Raw genomic sequence first — 21,663 nt, forward strand, 5'->3', positions numbered from 1 at the left:
ATACTTGCCAAACTCCATATGAAAAAAAATCGTTGTCCCCCCTCTGCCATCTATAATATGTTTCAAAACTGTATTGCAATTATCTCTATAGCTGATTCGTTCATTTCAGATACACATGTTTCTATATAACGCAAAAGTTATCAGCACTGTCTTTGTCACAATAACAAATACCAAATCAATAATAATAACAAATTTGTCAAGTCTGCCTGATACCCATGTCGATTTCTAAACAATTTGATAGATGTCTGAAATAATTTCACAAATATTTGGCATTGTAATAAAGAGTGGACCTTTAATTCCCAATGCATATTTCTGTTTGAAAACCAATTTTTTTTGCAAGTAGAAAAAATAAGACTGCAAACCTTAGCTGATTGATCAGCTGTGATTCATTTTTCCTTCAAATTTTGAAACACTATTCTCGTTGGAATCTGAAGCAAAATAATGTTTGAATTTTGTTTAAATAAATAAAATAATTATCTTGCTGCTCAGAAATGCCGCGTTATTGCAAAGAGCATTGATCCGGATTCCGTAGTAAAAATAAAGTTTTCAATCGCCAAAACATAAAAGAAATATTTGAATCTCGTGATTCAATCTTCAGAAAATAGAACAAAGCTGTGCAACAGCATGTCTGCATGCCTTAGATTCATATTAAAATTAAATGCCCAATTTGAATCACTACTAAACTGATTTAATTCTTAGGTTACCTAGGATTCTTAAGATTAACTCATAATCGGCAAAAATTCAAATGTTACACATTTGCGACATGGGCAGTATAGTTAGGTTTCTCGTCAGCAAAAAAAAACTTTTTCGGTGCATGATCATTGGCAACTCGATAGTTATTATTTTAATCTCCTGACTTTTACGCTAAGTCCATTATGCTTCCAAAAACTATTATTCTGTCAACACACAAATGGTCCAGAGTAAAGCAAAATTTTATCCAGAAAGCGATATCCACTTCCAGTTGGATCAGATCAAATGTAAAGGAAGAAGGTTCCAATAGTGTTCCATAAAACACCTGTCAATGACACGTACAATGGCTAAGTAGATTAATTTATCTTAGTTTCGACGCCCTCATTATATGTAGTGAGCTCAAGTTTGTAACCGAAGAGTTTATGCGTCAAGATCAAATCAAGACAGAATTTTCAAAACGACTGATCTGCTTTTGTAAACAAAGATTCAAACGACGATTTGACGAATCTGTCTCTCCTACGAAAAACCAACACCATGAACAGGTAGCGGAAACCTTCACCTACCTATTGGCGGTGTTGGTTTGCGTGGGAGAGCTATCAGATTGTCAAATCGTCGTTTGAATCTTTGTTTACAAAATCAGATAAGTCGTTTTGAAAATTTTGTCTTGAAATAGATGAATTGATTTCGTCAACTGAAAAGTAGGTGTGCTGTCTCATATCCAGGGATTGAATTCTAAAGAGAAAGAACAAGTCTCTCACTCATCATCTCTGTATACATATACGATATGTAGCATACCGCGAGAGACTTTTTTCGCAAGCTGTCATGATAGAGAACTGATTCGGGAGGCTATACCCCATGATAAATTTCTTTTAGAAAGCTCCAAATCCGGGGAGCACTGGCTCTGATGATGCATTTCAACTTGATTTACACAGCTGTGTAGTAACCAACACGAAAGAAGCGAAAACAAAACGAGAATCACCATTTTTCTGTGGGGGCTGCCTATCCGATTCTGCTTTTTCGCACTTGTATACAAGTTTGATAAATTTGTTATCATGGCTTGTTATGATTCGGAACAGTTTTTGCCTCTCTTTTATCGTTGTTCGTTATCTATTGAGAGCCATTTCTGCAAACCCTGCTCATATCTCATAGTAGCAGTTCAATAATTATCGAATAACCCTGCTTGCAGAGCAAGATTACTTTTGATAGATTTATGTTTTAATGGTTTTGGGGGCATCAGCCTTTTTAACAATGGTTGTTTATTAAATTTTCGAACTGCACTTTCCAGTTTAATTCGGTAAATGAGACGGACCTTGATGTGTGTTTTCATTCGGATTCTGATTAACTTATTTCACAGGAACAGACGTGGATGCTCGAACAAAATTTCGTTGAAATCGTGTGTAAAGATTTAAATCACGTCTCAGCGCCGCGAACGCAGACTGCCCGGCATAAAAGCTCAATCTCACTAGCGTAGGCTAGCATCCCTGTAAAAATCCCATAATGCTCGGTTGAATAATTTATAAATTCGTCGGATCCAAGATCGGTCGATACTACCGACAAGAACCGATTTAGTTTAAGGGAAAGTCGGGAAGATTTTTTATAGGGTTCTTTGTCTTCATGCAACCTTTATTCGTCAATAATGATAAATTCATGAGGATTGTGATGATCACTGCGATGTCAAACGACACAAGAATATCGTCACCTTACCAGAACATGTTAAATTGTGGCGGCTATCGAAATTAATTTATTGGCTTTTTTCGTTGATAATTTCGGCTGATTTCGATGATAATAATATTGTGGCGGCTATTATCGCACGTAAAATGCTGAATAAATAACGAAAACAAAACAATATAACTTAAGTTATTGAAACTTAAATTTTCACGATCGAAATCATTTTGCGCGAAATGTAATCGGTGCAATATGAACGGAGCTTTAAACTTCAAGAACAGCACTAGCGCCACACCAACAAACGGTGGCTTCAAGCACTAGTGCTTGCTTCACGGGGTTGGTCCCCATGTTAGCTTTTTTATATACATTTTTTCTATGGAGCGTAAGAGCCTCCCTCCCCCAAAAGCTTACGTTATTAGTGTACGGCCCTTTACTACAATACGCTTTGAAAAGACCTAATGCATCTAATTTGAATCAGGTTATTATCCAGACCCAACTAAACTTTTGCTAAGCGCAAAGTAATCTGATGATACTCTAGCACTGGGACAAATATGCTTGGAATTATCAATTTTGTCTTCAATTTCGCAGCATAAATGTCCCACTGAATAAATTTCACTAAAAAAACAGTGTTTATCCTTTGAAACATACTAAGCCATTAGAAATACACTATTTTCATCGATATACGTTTATTAATTAAAATTTCATGGGGCAATTTAGCTACAAACTAAAAAATATGTTTCCAACTTCAATCGCATTTTTCTCCGTTGCATATTTTTTGACATGGGACAGATATGCTTGACACGGCAGTACAAAGGTCTTTCGGGAGAATACCTGGAGGAATGTTCAAAGGAACAACTGAAGAATTATATAAATTATTGATGGAGAAGTTTCCGAAAGAATTTCTGGAAAAATTACTAAATGAAAAAATCCAAACAAAATTTCTGTTTACCTGAATACCTAAACAAAATTTCTTGATTTCTACAGAAATCCCTTCGAAAATTGCATCAGAAACTCCTGTGAAACTTCCTTCAGGAACTTCTGAAGGAATTCCTTTGGGAATTCTTTTGAAAATCCGGACAGTAGTAGAGAAAAAAAACTCTGTTTTCAATCTGGAATTGAAACATCATGCCAAAAATACCTGGAAATATCGAGATTGCAGTCAGTCACAGTCAGTCATCATTATACTTCCTCTCAGGAATACCTTGGAATACCACCGCAAATTAATTTCCTTCAGACCTTCTTATGCATTGTTTTCTCAAATTCTCTCAGGTATTCCATCAGAAATTCCATTCCCTCGACTCCCGTTCCGAGCAAAGATTAAGACAAATCGATAACCTGTTTTGATGGTGAGGAATTGCTGATTTTTATTACTTAGATTGATATCGTTTTGGTTTGGTGGATTTTGTTTGGTTTTGGCTAAAATAACAAAATATACAGCAGGAAATGAGGGCAAATGGTAACTTTTTTCATATCGATATCATATTAAAATCATAATTTGTTTCATAATTTTCGTCTCCGTGATTGAATATTAATTTTGATTGCAGTTTGCTATCGATTATTAAATTATATGAACTGATATTAAACTAGTTACTTATTTCGTAATCAAAAACGAACATCAAAATCAGTTTTTAATTTGCTCTCGTCGACAGCAAAAACAGTTTTCAAGATTTCTCTGTTGTAGGTTTTGTTACCCAAGACGACCAAAAGGACTTCAACCTTAGTAATCAAAATCAGTGATTCAACAACACCAAAACAGGGTATCGATTTGATCTCAAGTTTATGTAATAAAGAAACAATCAACAAACTGGAATCAAAATAAGTAATCAATCATGGAGATCGAAAATTGAAAACAAATTTCTGAAGAAATTTCTTAAAGAATTCGTAAAGGAATAACGTAAAGGAATGCACAAAGAAATTCTTAGAGAAATTTAAGAATGCCAAAAATTCCTTCAGGAGTTCCTTCGTTGTTAGAAATTCCTGAAATTTTGTCCTAGAATGTTGGAAAGAATTCTCGATGGAATTTCTGGAGGAATTACTGAAGAAATTCATAAAAGAATTAAATGATATCTGAAATAATTTTCTAATGAGTAACAATTAATTTTATTTTATTCGGCAACTCGGCCGTACGAAAACCATTTTTTGTTAAATATCTTGGCTATACATATGCACAGCACATGTTTTGAAATGTACAAATTGATATGAAATTTGCGAAAAGAATCCACCTGTCTTGGAGGAATTCAGACCTCAACTTCCTACTACGCCTAACTAGAGTAGGAGGTTGAGGTTCGAGTCCCTCAAGACACGTGGATTCTTTTCGCAAATTATATCAATTTGTCCATTTCAAACCTGTGATGTGCATATGTACAGCCAAGATATTTAACAAAAAAAATTCTAATGAGTTCCTGAAGGAATATCTGGAAATGTTCATGAAATTTTGCGGAGAAATCCTGGAGGTGTTTCCCAAAGAATTAGTAGGGAAATTTACGAAAAGAAGTTGTTTTCCCAAGAGTTCTTGATTATTACTAAACAATTTATAGACGATAAAATGCAACTAATGTTTCGTAAAATATTTGAAACTACTCGATATTTTTTAATTATTTGATCGCTTAACTGACCCCTTCAATTATAGTTCTTACTACTGACGCCAAATTATAAATGAACCAATTACGCCAGAAATGCTGTAGCCTCACCATTATCAGAACTCTGGCGCCGCCAGTGGCTCCGACATGTTGTACAACTTTGACTCCGCCCTCAGGAAATTTGGTTTGGTCGAAGTAAAATAGGTTCGTCTGTGGGAAAACTGTACTGTTAAATAGTCTTAAGACTTGCCCACCGACCGAACCAAACTTCCCGGGAGCTAGTACTTGAATAGCATAACATATGTCGGATAACAATTCTAACTCAAAATGAATTCAGCGTTCCAAAATTACTCTGGTGAGAAGTTCGAACAATATATTAGGTTTTGCCCGGCATTTGTATGAGGGCCCGCCGCTGTGCGGGAATGAATGGTAGGTATGAGACCTCCTGAATAATAAGTTAAGGACCGCGAAGCGGCGTCCATATATTCCTTCGGGTACTTGTTTCCCAGCCGAAAAACGAACCAACCGCAGGAAGAAGAAAGAATATGAAGAACAAGTTATTAGTGAGCATAGCATAGCATATCTGACCGCACACTATCCTGGGTTGGCTGTCGATAGAGACGTTAGATGCGCCAGAAAAACAGCCTGGGGCTTAGCATGTTTTTCATTCAACGATCAGTGGGGATTTGGGTGGGAAGTGTTGACTAGATACCTACTTAAGAATATGCAGAGAACTCGCGCGACCTTCATAGGTATCTGGAGTTGGAGTTTGGATGGGTTTTTGAGGGTGCTTTTCTTGGCGAAAAAGCGTAAATATTATATTTTTATTGGTATTGATATTGTAAAAGGTGGTGTTTTGTTCTTGAATGTAATATGAATAAATAGATTTTGGCAAAACAATTGCATTGATTTTGCAATCTGCAGCATATTTCTGAAATAATGAATTGTAGTAATATTAGACTTTGTAGTGTGATGCTGCTTCAGAATCTTCGTCAGCACCCAATGTTTCTGAAAGTGAAGATCAATAATTGTCATTTGGTTAGGTAAATCGTTTATGACAAGATGATTGTTTATAAATGTTTATGCGAGATTATTTAAAATATATGGAGCTCCGTGGTAATTTAAGAAAATGTATGGAAATATTAAGAATAAGTATAGAAAAAAACGTTGAAATTTATGAAAATCAAAGGAGAGCAAATTATTAGTGAGGCGCAGAAAAAATGGAGCAGAACGATATGCGGAAGTTTTATAAGTCTGTCAATGGCGTGCGGAGAAAGACAGCGCCATCTCCCGTTATGTGCAACGACCAACAAGGGAATTGCTGACATATGAAACCGAAGTGGCTGCCAGGTAGAAGCAACACTTCGAGACTTTGTTAAATAGTGGAAGTGACGGTGCATCGGTGAATAGAATAAATATTAGCGACGATGCGGTGCGAAATGGACAAATTGATATAAAATTTGCGAAAAAGAATCCACGTGTCTTTGAGGGACTCGAAGCCTTAACCTCCTACTCTCTAGATAAGCGTAGCGGTGGAGTCGCCAGCACTAAATGAGGTTAAAAAAGCTGTTAAAGAGCTGAAAAACAATAAGTCTACGGGGAAGGACCAGCTGCCGGCTGAACTTCTCAAACATGGCAGTGAGCAGCTTTATGAAGTTCTGCACACCCAAACCAAAAATTACCGACATCCACTGTATAGTTCGTTTTATACAGTTTCTGCATATGAATAATGCAAGAAATGTATAAACAAAATCTACTGAGCTCTTGTATAATATGTTTCTCACTTGATTTCAACTAACACATTGATCTTCCGCACTCTACACTGCATGTATCAACACATAAATAACGGGCGAAACATGCTCGGATCTCTCCATACTTGTTTTATACCCACACTCTTACACTAGAATTACGTGCCTAACAAAAAAATCTGCCGTGTGCAATATACACTTCGTCATTGTGTTTGTGAGCAACAGATATTATGTCCGGGACCGCCGGCACCTCAGTCAGCAAAGGCGACTCAGTAGCAAAATCAAATATCTTCGGCTCCCACCGCTCCCGGATCGGTGGCCATTTGAAAAACTAAAAAGTACCTATTTTTGTTTTACGTTTCCTCCGCCGCGCCGCGACAGTGTAACGTACGAATACATAATCGGGTTTCGGGCACGGTTCCTGTAGCAGCGGAACGACGTTTTCCCGCAGTTCTCGCAGCGTTCGCCTCAAAGTGACCATTATTTTGGACATCCACCAGGACCTAAACGTCGTCGTCGAAGCCGAAGGAGAAGCATAATTTGTTGGCCTGCTGCGGGATTTGGGCTGAGTGGAAAGTTAGCTCTAGCAGCATAGGAATCAGTGCAACGGCGCAGAAGTAATATGAAGAAAAAGGTGCAACAGTGCTTAACACGATGCAGATGAAGGCAGTGCGTAAAAGAAACAGCTTCCTACAAAGTGGTGCCGTTAGTGTGACCGGGATTCCTGGGAACCAAACGAGGATAATCCAGAAGAAGCCCATCAATAATCAAACGAGCATGTCAGTCGTGACAACCAACAGCTTAGTTTTGAAGCAGCAGAAATGTTACGTTTGTGGGGATTAGCTGGTCATCAATGCTACCCTTCTAACGGAAGTGTTAACTACAACCCCGGTCACTAACCACCAGGACCATGCTAGTGGTAACGTCACGTACAGCAAAACAGCAGCATCAGGATAGGAAAGTGGGACATCCGACTACGTTCGTGCAGTTCGAGTAACAAGCGTGGGATGGCATCGAGAGTAAAATAGCTATCAAGAATCAAATCCAACAACAACATTGATACGGCCACGCTCGATCAAGATGATGACCACGATAGCGTAGTTATGCAGGGCGATGAAGGTTTTGGATGAAGAAGAAACGCTGTAGACGGTCGGTTGGTGGCGATGGGCAGACCGAACAAATGATTCTCGTTCAGAGACCAACGAACAGAAACAGTTGATTGATGCTTCACTTTTGAATAGCGACGGTAATATCGTTAACCGGACCGGAAGGAACACACATAACCACACAAGATGTGCTGCTACTTTCGCCGGCGGAAAGCAAGCCATCTTAACTAAAAGTGGTCACATAATACTTACAGCGCAGGAATGGAACCGTTAATGCAGATATGGTGGGAAGCTTTAGCACGGGAGCAAGTACGGCTGGTGTGACCAGTGCAGCAATAACTTCGATGAACTTCAACCGTAAGTGGTAATATGGTAGTAAAGCAACAGGTAAGGCATCAACCTCAGGACCAAATTCAAGTTCATTGATCTCAAGACCAAAACATTGATACCAATCCAAGTACATATTATTTAGGTTTGTTTCGACCCATTTTTTTGTACAAAAAGTTAATTAAATTTAATCCGTTGAGGAGGTTACTTCATGAAAATAACTTACCGTCGTCGGAGGTGACAATGAGTCTGGGCCCTGGGGTTGAGAATGAATCATCGCTCTCACCTGTATTTTGGAGGTCAGTTAACAAAATCATTCATAAGTTTTCTGGTGTGCTGTTCATAAGGTTTCTGTCGATAGAAGCGCCCCAATTCTTTGTTATTGATTGTGAATTTGCAGATTCAAACTGGAAACTACCAGGAGTAGAAGCAAAAATACTAGAGCGCTAGTGGCGCTGTTGTCATTAAAAGTATTTTTTCAAATTATGCTTCCACAAGCCTAACTTGGTAATTTATTATGCATCATGTTGTAGTACATGTTTTGTTTTATCGCCGACATTGGTTTTACACTTGTAATAAAAGTACTTTGGCTGCCAGATCAAAGTGATCTAGATGTTAGTCACGCGAACAGGAACGACATTAGCAATCTTATACTTTTGCATCAACTCTACCAGGTGAGTTTCAATTGTGCACTGATAGTTGACTAGAGAATTTGTTAGAGCTTTTTTTAGTGCAATGTCTTCACTTGTCCACAAGACAAGTTGACACTACTGCATTTAATTTCACCATTTGATTATAACTTTATACACACGCATTTCACCCTCAGCAGTAAGGCCATCTTCAGTATTTCGTACTTGACTCGAGTCAAATAAAAGACACTGAAGATGGCCTTACTGTTGAGGTAGAAATAGGTATCGAAGCAGTTACAATCAAGTGGTAGTAATAAATGAGGTAATACTAACTCCCTAACTCGTCTAATGACAAGCACTGATAGTTTTTATGTCGTTTTTATAGAGATTTGTAGCCAAAAGCATGTTTAGCCTCTACGTTAAACATCTACGTTGTGAACGGTGTATCAAAACATGTTTCGCTAGTACATTTGCTGATGCACATTATCTGCCCAAATAGGCTCATCATCAATGCCCAGATTGGTCTCAGTTGTGCACTGACAGTTTGTAAAAGCAACTCAAAGTATTTTTTTGCAGATTTAGACGGCAAACGCTCAAATGAGTTTGTACGACTACTTCAAAGCTTTTTTGTCTCGTGTAGATGCATATAATTAGTTTCCATGTTATCGGGGCCCTCCTTAGCCGTGCGGTTAGACGGGCGGCTACAAAGCAAGGCCATGCTGAGGGTGTTTGGGTTCGATTCCCGGCGCCGGCCTAGGAAAATTTTTGGTTTGGAATTGTCTCGAAAGAAAATCAAAATCGTCAAAAATCGACATGGGACTCTTATGCGAATCGCGGCAGCTTAGAAACCTTGCAGTTAATAACTGTAGAAGTGCTAAATAAACACTAATGCACCGGGCTATTCAATATAAATCAATTGAATGAGATTTGTGCAAATAATGTAACAAAAACTTTTTAAGGCCTCCAATACATCTGGCATATCGTGGTGAAGTTGCTCTGCGTTGAAGTACAACGCAGATGTTCTACGTTCTCCAAATTGTCCGGGAGTTGAGTTCAATTGGTCTACCAGGTCAATTACGACTAGTATCCAACCGAGAGCACCTCAGCGTGTCCATATAGGTCCTTAGAGGTCATGTAAATGCTTCAACAGTCAAATAAGTCCAACGCAGATGTTTTAGGTACTCCAAATGGTCCGGGAGTTGAGTTCAATTGGTCTACCATGTCAACTGCGCCTGATATCAAACCGATAACAACCCAGCGTGTCCATGTAAGTCCTAAGAACCCATGTGAATGCTCCATCATTCGAATAAATCCAATTCAGATGTTCTAGGTTCTCCAAATTGTTCTGGAGTTGGGGTCAATTAGTCTACCAGGTCAACTTCGCCTGATATCAAACCGACAGCAACTCAGCGTGTCCATATCAGTACTAAGAGACCGTGCGAATGCTTCACCATTAAAATGTGCCCAAATCAGATGTTCTAGGTTCTCCAGATTATCCGGGAGTTGAGTTCAATTGGTCTACTATATCAACTGCGCCTGATATCAAACCGACAGAAACCCAGCGTGTCCATATCAGTCCTAAGAGCCCGTGCGCATGCTTCATTATTCAAATAAGTACAACGCAGATGTTCTAGGTTCTCCAAATTATCCGGGAGTTGAGTTTAATTGGTCTACCATGTCAACTACGCCTGATATCAAACCAACAGCGACCCAGCGTGTCCATATCAGTCCTTAGAGCCCATACGAATGCTTTACTATTCAAATAAGTCCAATGCAGATGTTCTAGGTTCTCCAAATTGTCCGGTAGTTGAGTTCAATTGGTCTACATGGTCGATTGCGGCTAGTATCCAACCGAGAGCAACCCAGCATGTTCATACAAGTCTTTAAAGGTCATGCAAATGCATCACCAATCAAATAAGTCCAACGCAGATGTTCTAGATACACCAAATGGTCCTGGAGATGAGTTCAATTGGTATACCATGTCAAATACACCTGATATCGAACCGACAGCAGCCCAGCGTGTCCTTATAAGTCCTAAGAGTCCATGCGATTGCTTCATTATTCAAATAAGTATAACGCAGATGTTCTAGGTTCTCCAAAATATCCGGGAGTTGAGTTCAATTGGTCTACCAGGTCAACTGCGCCTGATACCAAACCGACAGCGACCAAGAGTGTCCATATCAGTCCTAAGAGCCCATGCGAATGCTTGATCATTCAAATAAGTCCAACGCAGATGTTCTTGGTTCTCCAAATCGTCCGGGAGTTGAGTTCAGGTCACCAGGTCAATAACGACTAGAATCCAACCGAGAGCACATCAGCGTGTCCATATAGGTCCTTAGAGGTTATGCAAATGCTTTAACAGTCAAATAATTCCAACACAGATGTGTTAGGCACTCCAAATGGTCCGGGAGTTGAGGTCAATTAGTCTACCATGTCAATTACGCCTGATATCGAACCGACAGCAACCCAGCGTGTCCTTATAAGTCCTAAGAGCCCATGCGAAGCTTCATTATTTAAATAAGTATTACGCAGATGTTCTAGGTTCTCCAAAATATCCGGGAGTTGAGTTCAATTGGTCTACCATGTCAACTACGCCTGATATCAAACCGACAGCGACCCAGCGTGTCACGTCGTAAGAGTCCATGCGAATGCTTCATCATTCAAATAAGTCCAACGCAGATGTTCTAGGCTCTCCAAATTGTCCAGGAGTTGAGTTCAATTGGCCTACCAGGTCAACTACACCTGATATCAAACCGACACCAACCCAACGTGTCCTTGGAGCCCATGCGAATGCTTCATCATTCAAATAAGGCCAACGCAGATGTTCTAAATTCTCCAAATTGTCCGGGAGTTGAATTCAATTAGTCTACCAAGTCAACTACGCCTTGTATCGAACCTATAGCAACCCAGCGAGTCCATATAAATTTAAAAATCCCAGCACGTCTTAGTCTGGTACCAGGCGTGAATCATTCACCAAGGCTCTGAGATGTGGACATGATGGGTTGTTTTCGAATTAGAACCAGAACCAGAATCTGAAATTGACCTATTTGAATAGTCAATCAGTCGTTACGTTTATAGGGATTTTTATGGACGTGCTTGGTTGTTTTTGGTTTTGTATCAGACATACCGTCAACTGGGGGGAAGATGATCATTTGATGTGTCAGTCAAAAGTGCCAAATTTTTTTATGAAACGGTAGTCAACAATATTCTCCGTTCAAGTAATGTTACCGCTAGGTAGAAATCCGAGTTTTTCGATTATAATCATGAAAATGTATTTTGAGGAAGAAATAGAGAGATAGTCATAAATGACGCTATTTTCGTTTCAAATATTGACTTCTTAGACTTCTTTACGTAGTAAATTCAACATTCATACAAATAACCTAGTGTATTATTTGAATATCGAAACATTCGCTAAGGTTCAATGAACTAACATGGGCAAGTTGAGTTGCTTTTTGTTTTTACCAGGTGTAGTTGACATGGTAGACCAATTGAACTCAACTCCCGAACTATTTGGAGAACGTAGAACATCTGCATTGTACTTATTTCAGTGATGAAGCATTCGCATGGGATGTTAGGACTGATATGGTCACGCTGGGTCGTTGTCGGTTTGATATCAGGCGTAGTTGACATGGTAGACCAATTGAACTCAACTCCTGGACAAGGCTCAGTTGATATCAGGCGTAGTTGACATGGTAGACCAATTGAACTCAACTCCCGGACAATTTGGAGAACCTAGAACATCTGCGTTGTACTTATTTGAATAGTGAAGCATTCGCTTGGACTCATAGGACTGATATGGACACGCTGGGTTTCTGTAGGTTTGAGATCAGGCGCAGTTGACATGGTATACCAATTGAATTCAACTCCCGGACAATTTGGAGAACCTAGCACATCTGCGTTGGACTTATTTGACTGTTGGTGCGTTTGCATGACCTCTAAGCACCTAAATGGACACGCTGGGTCGATGTCGGTTTGATATCAGGCGTAGTTGACCTGGTAGACCAATTGAACTCAACTCCCGGACTATTTGGAGAACCTAGAACATCTGCGTTGTACTTATTAGAACAGTGAAGCATTCGCTTGGGCTCTTAGGGCTGATATGGACACGCTGAGTCGCTGTCGGTTTGATATCAGGCGTAATTGACCTGGTAGACCAATTGAACTCAACTCAACCTAGAACATCTGCGTTGGACTTTTTTGACTGGTGATGCATTTGCATGACCACTAAGGACCTATATGGACACGCTAGGTCGCTGTCGGTTTGATATCAGGCGTAGTTGACATGGTAGACCAATTGAACTCAACTTTCGGATAATTTGGAGAACCTAGAACATCTGAGTTGGACATATTTTAATGGGGCTCAAGGGACTTATATGGATTTGTTGGTTCACTATAAGTTCATGCTTCAGGCACATAAAATTTTTATTTATTCAGAGCAACTTCACCACAATATGCCAGATGTATTGGAGGCCTTAAAAAAGTTTTTGTTACATTATTTGCACAAATCTCATTCAATTGAATCATATTGAATAGCTCTGTGCATACGGGCTGTTAAACAGACTATTAAATCTCCAAATATGACCAGTTTCATATATCACTGCCTAAAATTACGCTTTTGGGCCACCTAGTTTTCTCAACCATAAAAAGGGGGAGGGTCCGGAGGGGGAGGGTTTGCATGTGCCCAAAAGTACAACTATTCCCCTTGATTTTAGTGAAAATTCCGAGTAAAAACCTCTAAAAACCTCAGAGATATATGGTTTTCAAAATTAAAAGTTCGTCCTGGGCATTTACGGGACAAAAATAACAAAAGCATGAGGATTACTACTCCTGGCCACGCCCATTTTCACCGTATTTAGGGAGAGGAAGGAAGTGTTGATGTAGTACTTACTTAACGAGAGGCCACCGACTTAGCGACACCCTCATAAGTACCATGGTGTTGGAGGAAGGTATTCGTTGGGTCAGGATTTGCCTGTAGCTGGCAATGTAACCGTGGTAGATCTTACCCCGTAACACACCACGTAAAGGTGTCTACCCAACATTACGGGTCCTCTTGTAAGTCGTTTGTCAATCCTCCCCCAAACTCAATCATATCCAGCTTACCACGGATAAGTTAAATAGTAAAGCCTATTTTACTGTTATGGTATTAGATGCTGTAAATTGAGCTTTCTGGACGATGCACAGGCTTTCTATAATATCCGCCGTTACCCTACTGTAATGTATGTTAAATGAAACGCGCAGATTCGTAAATTTATCTTAGAAACCGCCACGTTGCGGGACACGTTTCCTTGATGCACTCCTTATGATATTATCCACACATAAAATCTAACATTAGCACCTCTCGCTCAACGGTTAACCATTCTATGATGCTAAGTTCCTTCATGTATCCGACAATGCCTTCATTAATGTTCAATCCAATAGTTCTAACTCTTCGAATGTTTAGCGCGGAGTACTGACACCAACTGAGCAGAATCGACCCATAGTAATCAGTGATTATCGTTAGCAATTGAAACAAGACAAACGGTGTCATGACCATGGCTTCTTTATTAGGAATTTCGGCTGCGAGGTTGTAGATCACTGTAGATATTAGCGTTGCACCTAATATTTGCAGAAGCGGTTAACACGGTGCAAACCTTTTCCGCCACTTCGAGGCGAATGTGTTTTATCTTATAACCGTCCCAATCTCATTCCAGGGACCTATCTTGACCAGATCAAGATTAAAGAAGGTGGACATGATTTCTTCACCGGGTACTAGATCCAAAAGCTCGATTTCATCGAAATCTGCATGCTCGATAATCAATAATCAGGTGAATAGCAGCTCCTGACCTGGATGCTACAACCGAAAAATTTGCTTGCTTGAGACTGTTCCGTTCTCAGACGAAGTGGCCATCGCCGTCCTCTGAGTTACTTTGTTTGGCGGAGAAGGGAATGGCAATGCCACACGGTAGGATGATACTTGAACCGGTAGGAAAGAATTTATTTGGACCAAGCGCGGGCAGAGGCGGTATGAGGCTACGAATACGCCACACTCCAGTACGAGTTATTCGGAAACAAACGTGGGACGGGTGGTTTCCGCTGGCACCGTACCGAAATGTGGCCACCCCATTCGGCACAACCCTTTGATCATGTGGTTGCACGACGCAATTCGATAGAGTGTTGAAAGCCAAATTCGCTCGAGCGCTGATCTGTCCCCATACTGTTTGAATTGCTGAGGTTTTACTTGAAAGCTTTTACTTACTCATACAATAATTTACAGATTGTTTTGTATACCACTACAATCATTGATGTTGTGCAAAGTTTGAATAAGTTCCATTAAAATCAGAGAGTTCCGATAGCATCAACAATTAGAAGAATACGTTTAAAAATAAATTAAAAAGTGCAAGAAATGTGTCACCCGTTCTAAATAAATTTAGCACACTTTTGATATAATTTTTGGTCCTCGCTCGTCTTGTCCCGAGAGGGTGGTCATAGCGCCCCATATGATAAATATTGGTATCACAAAAAAAAACTTTTGAAAACCCGGTTTATAAGATACTGAAACGTCATTTATCAGTATTTATTGTTACTTATGTCAAAGACAGGTCATCATAAAGGTGTTTCATGCAAAAATCAGCAGAATTCCAAGCAGTTTTACTATTTTACAAGGATTACCGCTAAGGGTGGCAATCTTGCCCCACTTTACCCTAATATTCAAAGTAATACAATAACGTTGAAGACGGCTTAGGAGGTCGTTTTCGATAGTTAATCGGAGTCGGCGACCGGTTGATCTTCCGTTTCGATAGAAGTCGTTCCATCTTCCTCCGTCAAGGGAGGCTGTGGCGGTGGTGATTTCGCCATCGCACTTGTGGGCACTCATTCGAGCTTGTCATCCGCCACGTCCGTAGTCACGTGTATGCAATTTTGTGTCAGTGACTATTTTTTGAATGACGTAACTGCAGAAGATAGGGACGCTGGGTTAACTTATGCAGTGCCAGCTACGTGAGAGCTTCCTCGATGATGAACTACTGTCGCTTACGGCCGATAGTTTTAGAATCTTCCCATTCATCCAGCTTTTGGGTGACAACCTTAACGAACACTTCGGTTCGGTCACTGTTTTCGAAAATTCCTAAACATCTATCCAGCTCTCCAATAATTCCGGCGTCTTTCAAGACATCGCGAGAACCCGTTAATGAAGACTCTTCGTCCGATTCTACTCCGCCACCTGGAACTATTCATAATTCGGGACGTAATGACGATGTAATTAGTAACGCTTTTCCACTCACCTCCGCTTCCGCTTCGGACCGCACACAAATGCAAGCCGCACGTCGTCGGTATCCGTCCTTATCGTAGGTTCGAGCTGAATAGGGCTTTTCCTTGACCATCATGTCCGCACAAAAGAAACTTTGCGCACAGTTCTAGCACTCCTCCGGACCGGGTTTATGCGACTAATCGCGACGGGTATTGATCCTCTGTTCTAAACAATGGGGAACTACCGAAATTCAAAACGCTTTGTCCTTTTGTTATTAAAGGACCCGTCCCCGGTACGGTTTTTATCTCAACTGGTGGGTGTTGATAACGGGCACTACACTCTCTCGTTCTCTATGCTAACCCGGAAAGGTTCTCCGTTCCTTTGGTTACGGCAAAAAACAGTTAGCTACGGATCACAATCAACGAAAGATTTTTACTAATTTTGATCGAATCCGGCAGAGCATTCTTCTTGGAGGGTGGCTTTTGAGAGAACTGCTTCTCCGTGTTGTGCGTTGTTCCGAGAACCCACCGTAAGCCGGATCCGCAAATTCGTTTGAATTTCAACCATCCACCGCCAATGCCGAGCTCGCCGTATTAGGGGTCGCGAAATCTTTTCCTCTCGATCCGTTTGATTGCACCACAATCCGGCAAAAAGGAAGTTTTCTGGCTTTACCAGCACGTTAAAAAATATTCCGGAAATCTTCAGTGGGTCCTGCTTCTCCAACAATAATATTCGAACTGTCACCTCGGTTTGTTTTGTTTTGTCCGTCCGTGATCTCACCACTACATGTACTGTTCACGCGAGAGGAGCTGTCACTAATACATTCACAGTTTTTAAACCAACACTAACACATACATACATCGGATATTTTGTATCACAAACACACATATAGTCTTTAGGTACAAATACATGCAAAATGTCTCCAAAACTCAAATCTCTTCCTTATACAACGTGCCGCAGTTCGTACATATGCAATTTTCGCATATGCGAAGTTCTTATACAGTTGCTGCATATGAATAATGCAGAATTTTATTAAAATCTAGCAGACTCTGGTTGGGTGCACCATATTATGTCGAGAATATGGGAAGATGAGGAAATGCCTGCTAGCTGGTTGGACGGCCTTATTTGCCCTTTCTTTAAGAAAAGGCACAGATTGGAGTGCGTCAATTACCGAGGAATAACCCTCCTTAATTAGGCGTACAAAATTATGTCTCGTATTCTGTTCAACAGATTGAGACCGCTTGAAGAGTCCTTCGTCGGCGAATACCAAGCAGGTTTTCGTGAGGTCCGATCAACGACGGATCAAATGTTTACCCTGAGACAAATCCTTGATAAATTCCGGGAGTACAACTTGCAGACACATCATCTGTTTATTGATTTCAAGGCAGCAACTGATACTAATTCGTATAACGTTGAACGGATCGAAATTAAGTGTAAGGGTTGCGGATGAAATTTCGACGTCATTTGTTACCTTAGATGGATTAAAGCAGGGTGATGCACTCTCCAATCTACTGTTCAATATAGCTCTCTAGGGAGCGATTAGGAGAGCTGGTGTGCAAAGAAGCGCTACTATTATCACAAGATCGCATATGCTCCTTGGATTTGCGGACGATATCGATATTATCGGGATTGATCGCCGTGCCGTAGAAGAAGCTCTTGTGCCTTTTAAGAGGGAGACAGCGAGGATCGAACTCACGATCAATACCAGCAATCAACGTGGGTTCATTAGCGGTGGTGGTAGCAAAATGGTGCTGGATGGTAAAAAATTTGAAGTGGTAGAAGATTATTGACGTGCGATAATGATGTTACCCGTGAGGTGAAAAGGCGTATTTCAGCTGCAAATAGGGCTTATTACGGACTTCGTAACCAGTCCCGTAGTCTGCGAACGTAAGTAAGTCCCGTAGTCTGCGAACGAAAACAAAACTCGCGCTGTATACTACTCTGATTCTTCCGGTGGCTTTATACGGCCATGAAACATGGACGTTAAAGGAGGCTGATCGGAGAGCTTTCGGAGTGTTTGAGCATAAAGTGCTGCGGACAATACTCGGCGGTAAACAGGAGAACGGTATCTGGCGGCGTCGCATGAATCACGAGTTGTACCAGGTGTATAAAGGGCTGGATATTATTAAGCTTATTTAACACGGCAGACTACAGTAGGCTGGTCACGTTTTTCGTATGCCGGACGAACGTCAAGCGAAGATAATATTTAGTAGAGAACCCGGAAGAGGCCGCAGGCTTCGTGGAAAGCCGCGTACACGATGGCTTTCTGTAGTTGAAGAGGACCTAAGGGGGCTCCACGTTCAGGGCAACTGGAAGCGATTGGCCCAGCATCGAGTCCAGTGGAGAGGGATACTCCATTCGGCGTAGGTTCATCGAAGAGCTGTAGCCCATCAAGTATCTAGTAAGTACTTGTTTTCCAACATTTACCATGCCACAAACATTAACCACAGGCAATAAAAATACGATCAAAATATACGAAATATATGATGTTATGCATGTAACATTATCACTCCAATCCATTGCAACATTATTCCTCTGTAAACTTATCACAACATGATTCAAGCAAAACAATTCCCTCTGGGGTACAAGACACAGTCAACCCTTGTCGATCCCCCTTATAAATCATGCTGTGCACCATGTCGCACCTTGCTGCACCAGTTCATGTGAACTTCTTCGCAATTTCGCGACATAAACATTATGCAATGCTCATGTCGCCGCAAAATCCAGCCCCAAAACAGGTTTTAAACGTGTTCCTGTAGCAAATACGAACCGAAACTGGAGTAATCAGATCACTTGATCCACTGGTCCATCGAGCATATGGTCAACAACACACGTCAGACTTCGCGGTAAACTTCTCTGCGTTCGCTGCCTCGCTGTCGCTACACACCGGCGCTGGTGGAACGTGACATCAATGTTTCTCCCACAGAACTCGTAGCAAGCGCCAAGCAGGACGGTAAAATCTCTAGTCCTCTTTCCATTACTCAACATTCATGAGAATTGCATAGGAAAAACTTCTTGCTTTCACCCAGTGACCCACACCATGGTGAGTTACTTCCCCAGGTGATCAACTTTGCTCGGTACTGGTTAGGACGACTCATTCATGCAAACTGCTCTCTGTGTGAGACCCGTCCGTGTGTGATCGGAGCAAAACTGAATGAATAATTCATTAGACGACCGACGGTGGTCTCCAGCGGCGGCGGTGTTGAAGGCGGCAGCAGCGCACATGGTAGTCGTGCTGTTTGTAGTGATCGAATTTAAATTTGATTCTGGTTCGCGATCGTTTTTTTTTGCATCGTTTATTTCTGGTTGTGACCTGTTGTCTAATAATGTATGTCTGAGCCAATACCCGTTAGTGGTCCATCAAAAGACCATTTGGCTAAGTAGCGCGCAAAAAAGTGTATTCAGAATTCTGAATGCCCAACACGAACTAGTTCAAAGAACGGGTTCGCAACGTCGGACGTCGTGTTGCAGTAGGTCACGCGACTGGTGAACGAAAACCGGATTGGCGGTAATGTCGGCTAATTGGGTAATAGAGTTCCTGTTCTGAATAGTATTCGGAACGATGGAATAAATTATATAATAGATCGAATAAAAGTGTAGTGTGGAAACTGCGGCTAAAAAAACATCTCGCTCATTGAATACACAGAATATTTATTATGACAAATAACGACTGAATTTAAAAACTTCTGTATATAACTTTCTTTCGGTCTTGTATAAACCTAGGATGTATAAACACTGAACACTAATAATCTGAACTGATTTTTTTAGTCTACTATAGGGCCTATAGGCGAACGGTGGTCACTTGAGCATTACAATGTTTTCTCTTTTATCGTATCAATTGAATAATTAATAAAAACCCAATTTTGCCACCACTAATTCAAAGTAAAGTAAAACACCGGAGCATCTGAGTTGCAATTGTAGTGCAATATAGGAGCAGGTCAAACTTTCTTAGCAAAAGTGTTTCGTTTTATAAATTATATCATCACTGGATGGGAGCTTGTTGTGGCAACTGGCTGACCACATGAACCATCAGTTTTCATAGATAGTTACCGAAGCCCAATATCGACTAGCTCAACAGCAATATAGAATGCAGTCATTTTTTCCAGTACACAACACAACCTTAATCTCATTTTAAACTCGCCATCAGGATTCCCACTGTGAAACATAAAGGAAGGAAAAAGATCGAACCGCAGGCTCTTTCCGTTCGGTACTTCAAAGCTTACACCCGAGCCCCGATTTTTCTGTTTTCTGTATTTATTCGCGATTGGTGGTCTGTCGAGCTAGTGCTACTAACTGCACCATTTGAAGACCGAGGCGCTGCTGGTTTCGAAACAGTTGACTACTGATAGGTATATATACGCTTTGAAGTTGCGAACCACAACGACGAGTTGATCACGAGTTTATGGCCACGCCACAATTTTATATATTGCCAGGCACACGTATTGCGAAACTTTATGTCAGATTTAAAATTAGCGAAAACAATACTATTTGTTATAAATGAGTTTTTTATTCTCTGATCTGCAAACAATCTGCTAACTTGATCATTAGCTTAGTATCAAATGATTCGGACAACTTTGCTGGCTATGACCGCGTATTTATAACATTTTTCCATAGAAAATTTTATTGATGGATTCAACCAATTTCGTCGATAGTAATAGATTATAATCGGCCGATTGTTGAAACCCACACTAATGGGATGGACTAATGGCATAGGCGTTGGTCAAATAATCACCCAATTCAACAGCATTCCATCGAAATAGCTTGATTATAGTGGACACCAATTTAAACGAGTCACGAACCTACTGATTTGATACATATGAATCAGTGCTCCACAGTAACATTTTAGTTTTATGCCGGTTTTATGGAAGTCATGAAGAGTAAATTATGGTTTTGAAGATCGTTATAAAACTATTTGAAAACGTATTTGATCAGCCAACGCCTGTGTTACATTCCAATAAGCGAGGGGCCAACAATCAGGCCATTACCCTCGATTTCATCGGATCAGTTTTCTACACAGTGACTCAGTGAATAAGCTTTATCTTTGCACAATGAATACAATTTCTGTGAGAGAAAGAGAAGGGAGGCAAAACTATTCAGTCACTGAGTAGATTCATATTTGCATGTACATATGTTGAACCGACAAAAGTAGGGAAGAACAGTGGATAACGAAAGGAAAGGGCTGCGTACCATCTATGGTGGGGTGCAGATGGCGGACGGTACGTGGAGGAGGCGAATGAACTACGAGTTGCATGAGCTGCTGGGAGAACATCCATCGTTCACACCGCGAAAATGGGAAGACTGCGGTGGGCCAGGCACGTAGCCAGTATGTCGGACAGTAACCCGGTGAAAATGGTTCTCGACAACGATCCGAGGGGAACAAGAAGGTGAGATGCGCAGCGTGCAAGGTGAATCGATCAGGTGGAGGATGACTTGCGGACCCTCCGTTGACTGCGTGGTTGGCGACGTGTAGCCATGGACCGAGCCGAATGGAGAAGACTCTTACACAGGCTTTTTCGGCCTTACTCCGAATAAATAAAATAAATAAACAGTGCATAACGCACCCACAGGGCAAAATGGCCTCACTCATAAAATCACTATTATAATCTGTTGTAGGACATTTATGAACGAATATTACTATAACAACTTATCATTAGTTATTCATTATTGGCCTGCAATGGGAAAAATGAGCAAAGT

At 40.7% G+C, this 21,663-nt stretch overlaps 1 protein-coding gene and 1 pseudogene across 2 annotated transcripts in view; one reads left to right on the forward strand and one right to left on the reverse strand.

Moving 5' to 3' along the window:
• The window catches only part of LOC134212833 (angiopoietin-2), a 645,758-nt gene that overhangs the window by 559,753 nt on the left and 64,342 nt on the right, over positions 1-21,663 (forward strand). The window lies entirely within an intron of this gene.
• Positions 15,462-16,102, reverse strand: LOC134216988 (diphosphoinositol polyphosphate phosphohydrolase 1-like; annotated as a pseudogene).

The sequence above is a fragment of the Armigeres subalbatus genome, chromosome 2 (assembly GCF_024139115.2).
Source record: "Armigeres subalbatus isolate Guangzhou_Male chromosome 2, GZ_Asu_2, whole genome shotgun sequence".
NCBI classification, from domain to species: domain Eukaryota; kingdom Metazoa; phylum Arthropoda; class Insecta; order Diptera; family Culicidae; genus Armigeres; species Armigeres subalbatus.